The 10,927-nt window shown below is 36.8% G+C and overlaps 1 long non-coding RNA gene across 1 annotated transcript; it reads left to right on the top strand.

The window, feature by feature from the left end:
• The first annotated feature begins 378 nt into the window (after window positions 1-378).
• Window positions 379-3,356, top strand: LOC138900715 (uncharacterized). Its single transcript, XR_011411911.1, has 3 exons — window positions 379-482; window positions 690-816; window positions 2,699-3,356. It is a non-coding gene; the product is annotated as an uncharacterized lncRNA (long non-coding RNA).
• Window positions 3,357-10,927: the final 7,571 nt, after the last annotated feature.

Raw genomic sequence — 10,927 nt, forward strand, 5'->3', positions numbered from 1 at the left:
AAAAGTAAAGAACGCAAGTAGTTTTACGCGGAAAACATCTTGCTCAAAAGGTGAAAGAAACATAGCATTTTCCCACGAAAATTTCCCACGGAAAAATTGTCAGTTGCAATTCCCACTGAAATGCAATGGAAAAATTAAAATTTCCGTTCCTAAGAAAATAAATAACATTTCCCATTGACTATCCCCTCTGTGGGAAATTAGTGTGTACGCAGAGAAATCGCAAAGAAGACAGTGGGAAATTAAATAATAAATAAAAAAAATATTCCCACTGACTTAGTGTGTACGAAACTTTTTGAATTTTTAATTTTGTTTTTATAATTAGGAAAAAAAATTTCTTTCCCACGGTAGTAGTGGGAAACATGTTATTGTTAAGTTTTATTAGTTTTCTCTTAGTCTATTCATTCACATAAGGTTTTAGTATTGTTTTGCCCCTCTGTCGTCTCTCTCACTCCACGCACAGAGAGTTTTCACTCGATTCCCAGGTACGTCGACCCCTTTCTCTCTCTCCCTCTCACTCACTCACCCGATCGATCTCCTTTTTTCGTTTTTGATTTCCCCCAAAAAATTTCGAATTTTAGGGATCTTATTTTGTTTCAAACCCTATGTTTAAATATTTAATGTTGTTCTCTTGATTGTATACTGTTTCAAACCTCGATATATACTTTACTGAACTTTACTTATTATAACAGAAGACATCAACCCACCTAGAAGGGGCTTACAATCTTTAGGATCGAGCATTGATGTAAACGCCAGTCAGGGCAAATTTTTCGACCATCATTTAGAGTGATATACTTCATATCTCCTATCTACAAATAGGTGAGTAAGTTCTCAGTTAACATGTTATAACCTGAGTAGTTGTTGATATATTTAGCTTGACATATAATATTGTTGAAAAAGTATGCTATACTGTAAGTCTTTTCTTTTTTATTTATGAAATAGCTCTGTTGTTATGTTAGAGTATGCGGGGTTTTGAGATTTGTGTCTTGTGTGTGTGTAAATTAAGTGATGGGTGATTTGGCATTGTAGATTAAGTTGATTGTTTGTGAAAAAGCTGATTTTTTAAATGTAAATTGTGAATTTTTGTTTGGTTTTCTTTAGTTAGATCAGATGCACTCTCAGTAAATCATACTTTCTAAATAGAGAACTATCAAGATTATAGCTGGTTATATAAATTGGAGGAGGGCAGATGTAAATCATTTATATTAAAGGAAGCAAATGATAAAACTGCCTCTTAGATGCCCAGTTGAGGTCATTGGAATAATTGAATGCAAATGCATACTAATGATTCGTGTTAACTTTGTAAACTAGTAATATATCCATAATTTTCCAAACACAAAGTATGATTTTCCAAGAAAATCAGACCATGCAGTTTCCTTTGTAGTATAGAAATGGAAAGAGTACCTTTTCTATTTGGATCTGCTCCAAAGTCGAGAAGTAGAAGAATACATTCAGCATTTCCGTTTGAAGCTGTTATATGCTGTATCATATAGGTCAAGTGTAAACTGTATAATATGCATAATGATTTTCAACCTCCAAACATAAATATTATTTAGGTCAAGTGTTTAATGAGAAATAGAGAGGAGTCATACCAATGCTGTACGTCTGTTGCTATCAGATTCATTAGGATAGGTACCCCTTTTATGCAATTGGCGCAACAAAAGATCATCTCCTCTGTTTGCTGCAAAACAAGATCATCTCCTCTGTTCACATTTGGTGTCCAACCATGAACATCTGGTTTATCAATGTTTGATGAATTGTTATACAATAACTAATAGTGAGTGGAAACTTTCAGAGGAGCAATTTTTTCACTCACCTAAATTTTTCTGTACAAAATAGTAGGAACAAGGAGCATATAAGCCGGCGTATTGGTGTTATATACTTGATAATAGCTTAAAATCTTGTTATACAAGAACTTTATTTGATAAAAAAGATCTAGTAATAGAAAAACGAATAATATGCAAGTATGATAATGCCTAATAATGTATTTAATTTATAATCAAATTAGATTGCAGCATTCTTCGCCTTATGTTTTTAGCTGAATTCCCATCGATAATAGTAGTACCATTTTCTGTTTATCAGAGTAGTATCCTTGTCCTTCCCCTTAGTTACTTCAACTTGAAGTGAATTGTTGAAATTTTAATAGTGACCTTAAACTGTACTAAACAAATATTCATGCTTTCTATGGTTGATCAACTTATGCCGAATATTCAAGCTGGCTATCGACGTCATGCTTTCTCTTATTAAAGTGGAACTTTTGTTAATTAACTCACAAAAGCACACATACAAGGTGTTTGATGAATTGATTAAAAGAGTTAATATGTACTTAATTGGAGCGAGTGAGTACCTATTAGCTTAGGTAATGGAACTGCATTTAAGTAAGATCAATTTCAACCTATCACTTCAATTTGCTTCAGTTTATTAATGGAACAGCATTTACAGTCCTTTGTATAAGATTTTGGATCTAATGGAATGAGTGTATTATTGTACTTTGATGGAATGATTGTATTATGAGGGAAAAGAAAAATACATGGGAAAACAAAAGACAAAAGCTGTTCTGTGCATTAAATGTTGCTTACTTATTTAAATACAACATAACACTTTTTCTCATGTTTACTTTAAAGTTTGAGAAATAAAGATACTTACTTGTATAATTCTCTTTAATAAGATTTACTTTATAATAATTGTAATATTTTTACAGAATAATTTCAAACAAATCTTGGAGGAGTTCATTCAGAGTCAGCCGATTGATGATCAAGATAGGCCAATCCAACCAACCCAAGAGGAGCTCATGGACATGTGGATTAAGGCAGCCGGTGGCGTGCATAAGGGGAGAGTCTACGGCCTTGGATCAGAGTTTAGTCTCAATCATCGTACTTCTGGATTGTGTGATTCTTATTATTCCTCACATTTCTCGTTTGATGTGGATGAGTTTGAGCAATTGAATAGGAAGGTGGCGAATATTACTGAGTTGTATATGCAAGAAAGGGCGGCAAGGGAGGAAGAGAAAAGGCAAAGGGAGGAAGAAATGAGGCGAAAGGACGAGGCATTAAGACTTGTCACTAGTAATGTTGAAAGCCTCAAGTCTCAGATAAACTCTCTCATAGCATCTGGTGCATTTCCTCTGCATGGTTCTCCGGTAGCATCTGATGATAACTAAGGAGTAGTTTCTTATATTAATTTGTCTTGGATGATACTTTGGATGTCGAATATTGAATGTTGGATGTTTTGAGTTTTTGTTCTACTCAGTTTAGTTAGATATTGTTTATGAAATGAATTGAACTAGATGTTGTTTATGAAATGAATTACATTGAATGTTGAATTTCGTATTTGAATGCTTATTTGTATTTAGTCTTGTATTGTTGGTTGTACATTCAGTTTGGCAGGTGGTATAGTTCTAAAAACAAAATTAATCATAAAAATATTTTTCAGATTTCCCACGGATTTCCCACCGATGCTGTGGGAATTTTTGTTCTTTTTTCCCAGAATTTCAATACTTCCCACTGATTCTCGTGGGAATGTTCATATATTTATTTATTAATTTTAATATTTCCCACGGAGATGGTGGAAAATTTAAGAAAATTAAATTATTATATATTTTTACTTTTTCCAGTATTGTCGTGGGAAATTCTACTATGTGACCCCACCAAGTTCACGTGAAATGCTTCCTGGGAAATTCGCTGGGAATTACCCACGACGGTCGCGGGAAACTATTTTCCCACCAGCCCTTTTCCCACTGAGCGTCTCCCTTGGTAATGTCGTGGGAATATTTAAATTTTACACGCATTTCCCACCGAATTGTCCGTGGGAAAAGACTTTGTTTCTAGTAGTGTACTACCCAATAGGCTTTTTCTCAACACTTCACTAAATCACTTAGCCAAAAATAATATTTACAAAACTCTTGTAAACCTAAGGATTACCTCTAACCCTTTGTGGCAACCAACCTCAAACTGTTGCGATAATTTCAGGTTAACTCTAATGTGAACAATACACTCATAGTAGCTAGTATAATTTGCTAATAAGAAACCTGAAAAGTATAACTCAAAAGCCCTACTACAATTGAACTAGAATAAAAGACAGACACTTGGAACTGGTTCCTCTATCTGGTTCATGTAGCTTCAGGTTCGCACACTTAAATCACATAGGAATTTCTTGCAAAATGCCTTGCTATTTTGCTCGCAACTCTCGTTTAACTTCAATGTTTGTGCGTACCTGTAAAATGAAAAAATCCTAAAATATATAGAGTTAATAAAATAGGAAATAACTAGAGTTCTATTTCTATACTCTTCCTTGGTGGAAGAGTTCTAGTTATCTTCAACTTCTAACTCTTCCCTTATCTAGGGTAGAGTTCTCTTCGAGTAAGGAGTGCTACTCCTTATCAATTATGCAACCTATTCATTCAGGAGATATAATATATAACCACTTAAGCTTATTTCCTTCAGGTACATTGCCTTGTGCTTGAATCTGCTTGTGTCTGTGTACACTGTGTATGGACCTGGTTCATGCTTGAGTTCTTTTGTCAATCATCAAAACAAACTTACTTAGGCCAACAAATTCCGCCTTTTTGATGATGACAAACTTTGTACTTTTCATAAGCATGAGACCGATTTCAACTCAACTCAACATCAACACAATGATAGGACACTTTCCATTTTAAAGTCATAAATTATCAAGGACCAGGTTCATTAGGTTATAAGCATCACCATCCAAAGTCAAAAAATACAACATATCTTATCCCTTTTGGCATCATCGAAAAGTTGCATAATTATGTTAGATAAACAGATTTTATTAGATCTTACTCATGGCCACTGAAGCTACTTCAAATACAATAATGGATTCAATTTTCTCTTTATCAATCTAATGATATTAGCTATCTAAGAAATATAAAAATATGATTCGAGAAAAAGAAGTTGATTAGCATTGATAAGAGTCATCCACAAAGCATTGAAGGAAATAATAGTACTGCATCATGAGTGAAAAAAGAATTAAAAAAAAAAAGAAATATCTCATCCGGGTCACTGGTTTTCTAACTAGGTTATGAAGAGTTTAAGGCTGGAAAGGACCAGGTTCTTGGTTTCTGGCGTGAAGTAGTTTCAACATATCATGAACAATGCCTTCATTCTTCTCCTTTTCCTTTGCAAGCTTAGTCATGAGAGCATCCTTCTCAGTTTCTACATTCAGCCATCCTCTTCTTTAGCCTCTCAATCTCAGATTTCAGATTTGTTGATGTATATTTCAAATAGACGGTATATTTTATTTCAAATCAGCTTTGTAAACTCTATATCTTAGAAGCTCATGATTTGTACTACCAGTCATTAGAAAATTCATTGTATAATAGTTCAGTTGTATTATCATTCATTCTCTTAATAAATATCATTTGAACTGGTTTATTGTTAACTGGATTACCTAACGAGTTGGGTTAGGTACCACTACAGCTAGTTGAGTTTCGGGTCGTAACACCTTACTGTTATACTTTGGGATTAAAATTAACCCCGACGTTAAATCCTTATTCAATACTTAAAAAATAAACGTGGCACGATCTGATTGAAAGTAAAAGACCTTGAGCACTTTTCATTTTGAACAACCCGACCCAACCAAATAACCCCGCCCGCCCAAAGCCATATTCACATCTTGGAGCGGCAAAATATTATCTGAAGAATGTGAACCTCCTCTTCTCTCACTTGTTCTCACATTGAACTCCCAATATTCCGGTGGCCCTCCGGCGAATCCTCTTTCTCTATCACTTTGACGAAGCTCAGCAGATATGGGTCAACATAATGAAATCGTACCAGCACGAGAGCATCATCATCAAACCATCGTTTATTCCCAGTGCCAGTTTTATTCTTGTCAGATTTGTTTTTCTTATATCCATTGCAAATTTACATTAGAAAGTTATGGGTAAACAAATTCGTAAGTTAGTATTAAAAGGTTAAGAAACAAATATGTACTGTATAAAAGAATTGCATCCTTTCATAATAACATAGGAGTTGGTCTTTTTAGATAAATTGAATTGCACTAAGTCATTATAACACCTAAGAATAAAATAGTAATCTTGAATTTGTTCATATTTTAAGAAATTGTAGAGTTTTAAAGTAATAGTTTTACCATGAAAAACGGAGGCAAAGAAGCCAAAATGATTGTTAATCAAGGAAACCCCTATACTAGAGAAATATTCCCCCGTGGGCACTATTATTGAGCTATTTGGTCTCTTTTCATTCTCAATATCTTATGTTGTGAACCATGCTGACTCTGTAAGAGACTGAGAGCCTATGGGCTAGAAGAAGTGAATAAGGATGAGTCAATTGAAATTATTGGGCTGAGTAAAATATTGGAGAATTTTATTTGGGATCCAGATCCATTAGCAAATGGTTAAAAAGGGGCAAGGGGTAGTGAAGAAGGATCATGTGAATTGTGATGTTGAATATGTTCTCTCTCATCTCTACTCTGCTCTGTATCACTGATTTTCTCATACCTTTCTATAATGGTCTCTGTTTCTCACCTCTTTCTTCTTATCAGTTATTATATGGCATTTCAATTGCTATTCCTTGTAATTATGTTTAGTAAGGGTAATACTACAAGTTAGTTTCCTTGTGTGTGAGTTGGTTATTTCACGTTTGTTATATTGGTGCTTTCATCCAAAGGTCTCTCATGGTGGACCAAAAAGTACTCAAGGCATTCATCGATAACTCAATTCGTGATTTAATTCAGGAAATGAAGGATTCGCTTTCTAAATATTTCACCGATATCCGTTTGTTGTTAATGAATCTAGTGGGGAAAAGGTTACAACGTCCATTTCACCCCGGGATCCAACAATCCGCAGTCCGGCAATACCTACTCTTCGTGACAACCCAGTTCCAGTGGAATTAAGGCGGTTTTATGGTGGAAATCCAAAAGCTTGGGTTTTACTCGATTGCTGACAAATTTAAATGCTATTTAACATGATCTTACTTGGATGGGGAAGCTTTATATAACGACTCGACCGGTCGTTTTGAGCTCAAGCACGTCGTCCGGCGGTTTGAGGACATTTTCAGCTTTATTTCAACTATTATGACTGGTACGCGTGGTTGGAATTGAATGTCGGGGAGATCAGAGTTGGTATTGGAGAGAAAAATCTCATTTCGAAAGCCTTAAGTTGGAAGAATTGACTAAGATAGAATTTTTGAGTAAACGACCTCATAATCAGGATTTGAAGGTTCCAACAGGTTCATATGATGATTTAGGACTTGAGCGTATGTTCGGATCGGGTTTTGGGTGACAAGGGAGCGTTTCGGCGCCTTTTGTGGAAGATAGCATTTTTAGAAGGATTTCATAAATTTGGGTTGAAATGCATTTTAATGTTATCGATGTCCGTTGGGATTCCAAGTCTAGGAATAGCTCCGTCTACTGATTCTGGTATTGGGAGTGCGTCCGGATGTGGATTTGGAGGTCCGTAGGTCATTTTGAGGTCATTTGGCGAAAGTTAGAAATTCGAAGGTTTTTGAGAAGTTTGACCGGAAGTGAAATTTTTGATATCGGGGTCGGATTCCAATTGTGAAAGTTGAAGTATGTCCGTAATGTCAATTATGACTTGTGTTCAAAATTGGAGGTCAATCGGAAGTGATTTGATAGGTTTCGGCATCAAATGTAGACGTTTGAAGTTCTAAAGTTCATTAAGCTTGAATTGGGGTGTGATTCATGGTTTTAGTATTGTTTGATGCGATTTGAAGGATCGAATAAGTTCGTAATGTGTTTTGGGATGTGTTGGTATATTTGGTTGAGGTCCCGAGGGCCTCGGGCGGATTTCAGAAGGTTAACGGTTCTATTTTTGGACTTAAGAATTTCATAAGCTTAATGTTTCTGGTTTAATTGCACCTGCGTGACTTTGGCCGCAAGTGCGAGATCGTGGGAGTGGCGAATTGCTCACAGAAGCGAGAAGGGACTGGAGTTGGGGGAGCCGCAGAAGTGGACTGGAAAAGTGCACCAGCGAGTGCGCAAGCGCGAGGCAGCTACCGCTGGTGCGTAAATTGCGCAGATGCGTAGAGCAGGTCGCACCTGCGATGCTCGCAGAAGCGAAGAGACTTCCGCATTTACGAGGTATTGTATGGGCAGTAAGGACCACAGGAGTGGAATTTGAACCGCACCTGCGAAGTCGCAGGAGCGGCTATTGGACCGCAGGTACGAAAGTCGGGGATGGACAGTGCCTTTTTTAAAACGAGGGTTTGGCTCAATCTTATTTCATTTTCGTCCATGGGAGCCGATTTTGGAGCTATTTGGGATTCCATCTTCATCAACTATTATGGGGTAAGTGTTTTCTTCACTTAGTGAGTTAAATACATGATTTATATACGAATTTAAGCGTGGAAATTTATAGAAAATGGGATTTTGGTAGAAAACCCAAATATTTGGTATTTTTGGATTTGGACCACGAATTTTGACATGGAATTGGGAATAAATTATATATTTGAGTTTGTAATGTTATGGATAATGTGTATCTTCGAAAAATTTCGGAATCCGGGCACCTGGGCCCTAGGGTGATATTATGACTTTTCGAGCGGAGTTGGGAATTGTTGTAAATTGAATTGTTATGAGTATTAGAGTATATTTTCATTGGTTTGCACATTGTTTGGATAGTTTGGAGCGTTGGGCATCGGTTTGAGGTGCTAGAGTGTCGTTGGAGCCGGTTATGGAACTTCGGAGAGAGGTAAGTCTCCTTTCTAACCTTGTAAGAGGAAAATTTACCCCATAGGTGAACTAAATTTAAGTTCGGGTAGTTTAGGACTCCAAAAGCATGCCATACTTGTGATAATTGTAACCTCATTATCGATTTAAATTGCTTAAATCATATCGAACTTGGTAAATAAATTTCTAAAAGGATTAAACTTGTTTGCTTGATAGTTAAAAGAAGAGTGACATTTTCCTTGAGTAATTGCTCCTTAATGAATTCTTGAGTGATTGTTTGATTATTTTTACTTTTGTTGAACGGGCCGAACGCCTCGGCAGATTAAATAGTTGCATCTATGGTTCGCGTCATTCGACCCTCCGACAGTGCACAGTTTAATATTCTATTGGATCGGGCCGTACGACCTCGGCATGACTTGCGCATGGTTATATTAATTGCTTTGGATATTATAATAATTGATAATGCCTCTTTGGCCTGAGATAAACTGTTTAATAATGGGAAATAAATTGGAGATTTCTTAATTATAAAGTAACTGCTTACTTACATCAAAATATTGAGCTTACAGTCATTATACAAAATCTATACATAATTATATCACTGTTATTTATTTATATCCCATAGTAAGTGTCTGAGTCGACCCCTCGTCACTACTTCTTTGAGGTTAGGTGAGATATTTATTGGGTACGCATATATTTATGTACTCATACTACACTTGCTGCATATTTTTGTGCCTGTACACATATGTTTAGCAACCTTGCGGGCACAAAGGCGCGATTATGACGGGGACTTGGGTGAGCTGCATTCCATATGACGATCCGCAGAAAATATAGTCTCCTTCAGAGTACTTATATTTTTCCTGTCCAATTTGTATTCCGAACAGCTGTTGTATTTTATTTTACATTCCTAGTTAATGCTCATGCGCTTGTGAGATCAAATTTTGGGATGATTATGGGTTACACTGTATTGGAACTTTTAAAGATATTATTATGTATTTTTGTAAAATCCATCTTCTACAATTTAATTGAAGGAAAACTATCATTTCAAAATTATTAAAATGAGAATTTAATTAACTATTTAGTGTTGGCTTGCCTGACAGTGGTGTCCGACGCGATCATGACCTTTAATGGATTTTGGGTCGTGACAACATGGTATCAGAGCAGTAGGTTTACTTAGGTCTCACGAGTCATGAGCGAGTCTAGTAGAGTCTTGCGGATCAGTACGGAGATGTCTGTACTTATCTTCGAGAGGCTACAGGGTTGTTAGGAGCACTTCCCTTTTTGATTCCTCATCGTGCGATTCGATTCCTTTGAGGCTTATGCCTTCATTCAATTCCTATTCAGTTTTATGCGACGTGAAGCGCTTGTTATAAATTGGGAATCGTGGAATTTTAACGGTACTGCAGATGTGGTAGAGGGTATTTCTCCGTGCGTATTTGATTGGGCTATTGTCATCGCTTACGGAAGGCCGTTCTATCTCAGTATCAGTATTACCTAAGGTTTTGAGGCTTGCCATTGATTGTTATAACAATTCATGCATTGCTATCACATCGTGTTTGTGTAATGGAAGGATGCTTGTCTATGCGTCGAAGTTGTGAATGACTTGGAAGGAGGTTTACTCCGTGCATGATTCAGAGATTCAGTATTTTACTTCCGACGGAGGAAAGGCAATCGAACTAAGAATGTTCAGACTTGGGTTGATGGAGAAGCGGGACTTGGTATTTTTGAGCGTGGTGGAATCCTCACCTGTGATGTGGTGTCATCGTCCTTGATTGGTTACAATGTGTTAAGTTCGTCGGTGTTATGGTTTCTTTCAATTGGCCTTGGGGAAGAGTATTATAAATGGTGCCGGGAAAGCGGCTATCAGGGGTCGCAGTGTGCAGTGGTTCAGGATCGAATCGGCATTCCTAGTATTGATTGATCGAGAAAGATGATTTCTGGAAAGGTATAAAGTTGGTAGCGATCTATCGGTTCAAGCGCTACTGAGATAGATTTTGATTTAAGGCAACAACTGGACAGCGAAGGATGAGGAAGGACATGTGGGAGGTGCCTTGCCGTGGATAAACTTATAGAAGGCCAAGTATGAGAAACAGGAATCGGGTAGTAGCTTAAATGAGTGAGTTTGACCAAAGTGGGAGAGTGCAGAGTAGCATGTGGGTTCTGTGATAGGATAGCTACACGCCTTGAGGAAAGTTTAGAGTGATTTGGGAATTATGGTGGACGGTGATTGGGTCTACAGGCTTATTTTGAAATATTGGCTATTATACGGGGGGAG

The sequence above is a fragment of the Nicotiana tomentosiformis genome, chromosome 11, assembly GCF_000390325.3.
Source record: "Nicotiana tomentosiformis chromosome 11, ASM39032v3, whole genome shotgun sequence".
NCBI classification, from domain to species: Eukaryota; Viridiplantae; Streptophyta; class Magnoliopsida; order Solanales; family Solanaceae; genus Nicotiana; species Nicotiana tomentosiformis.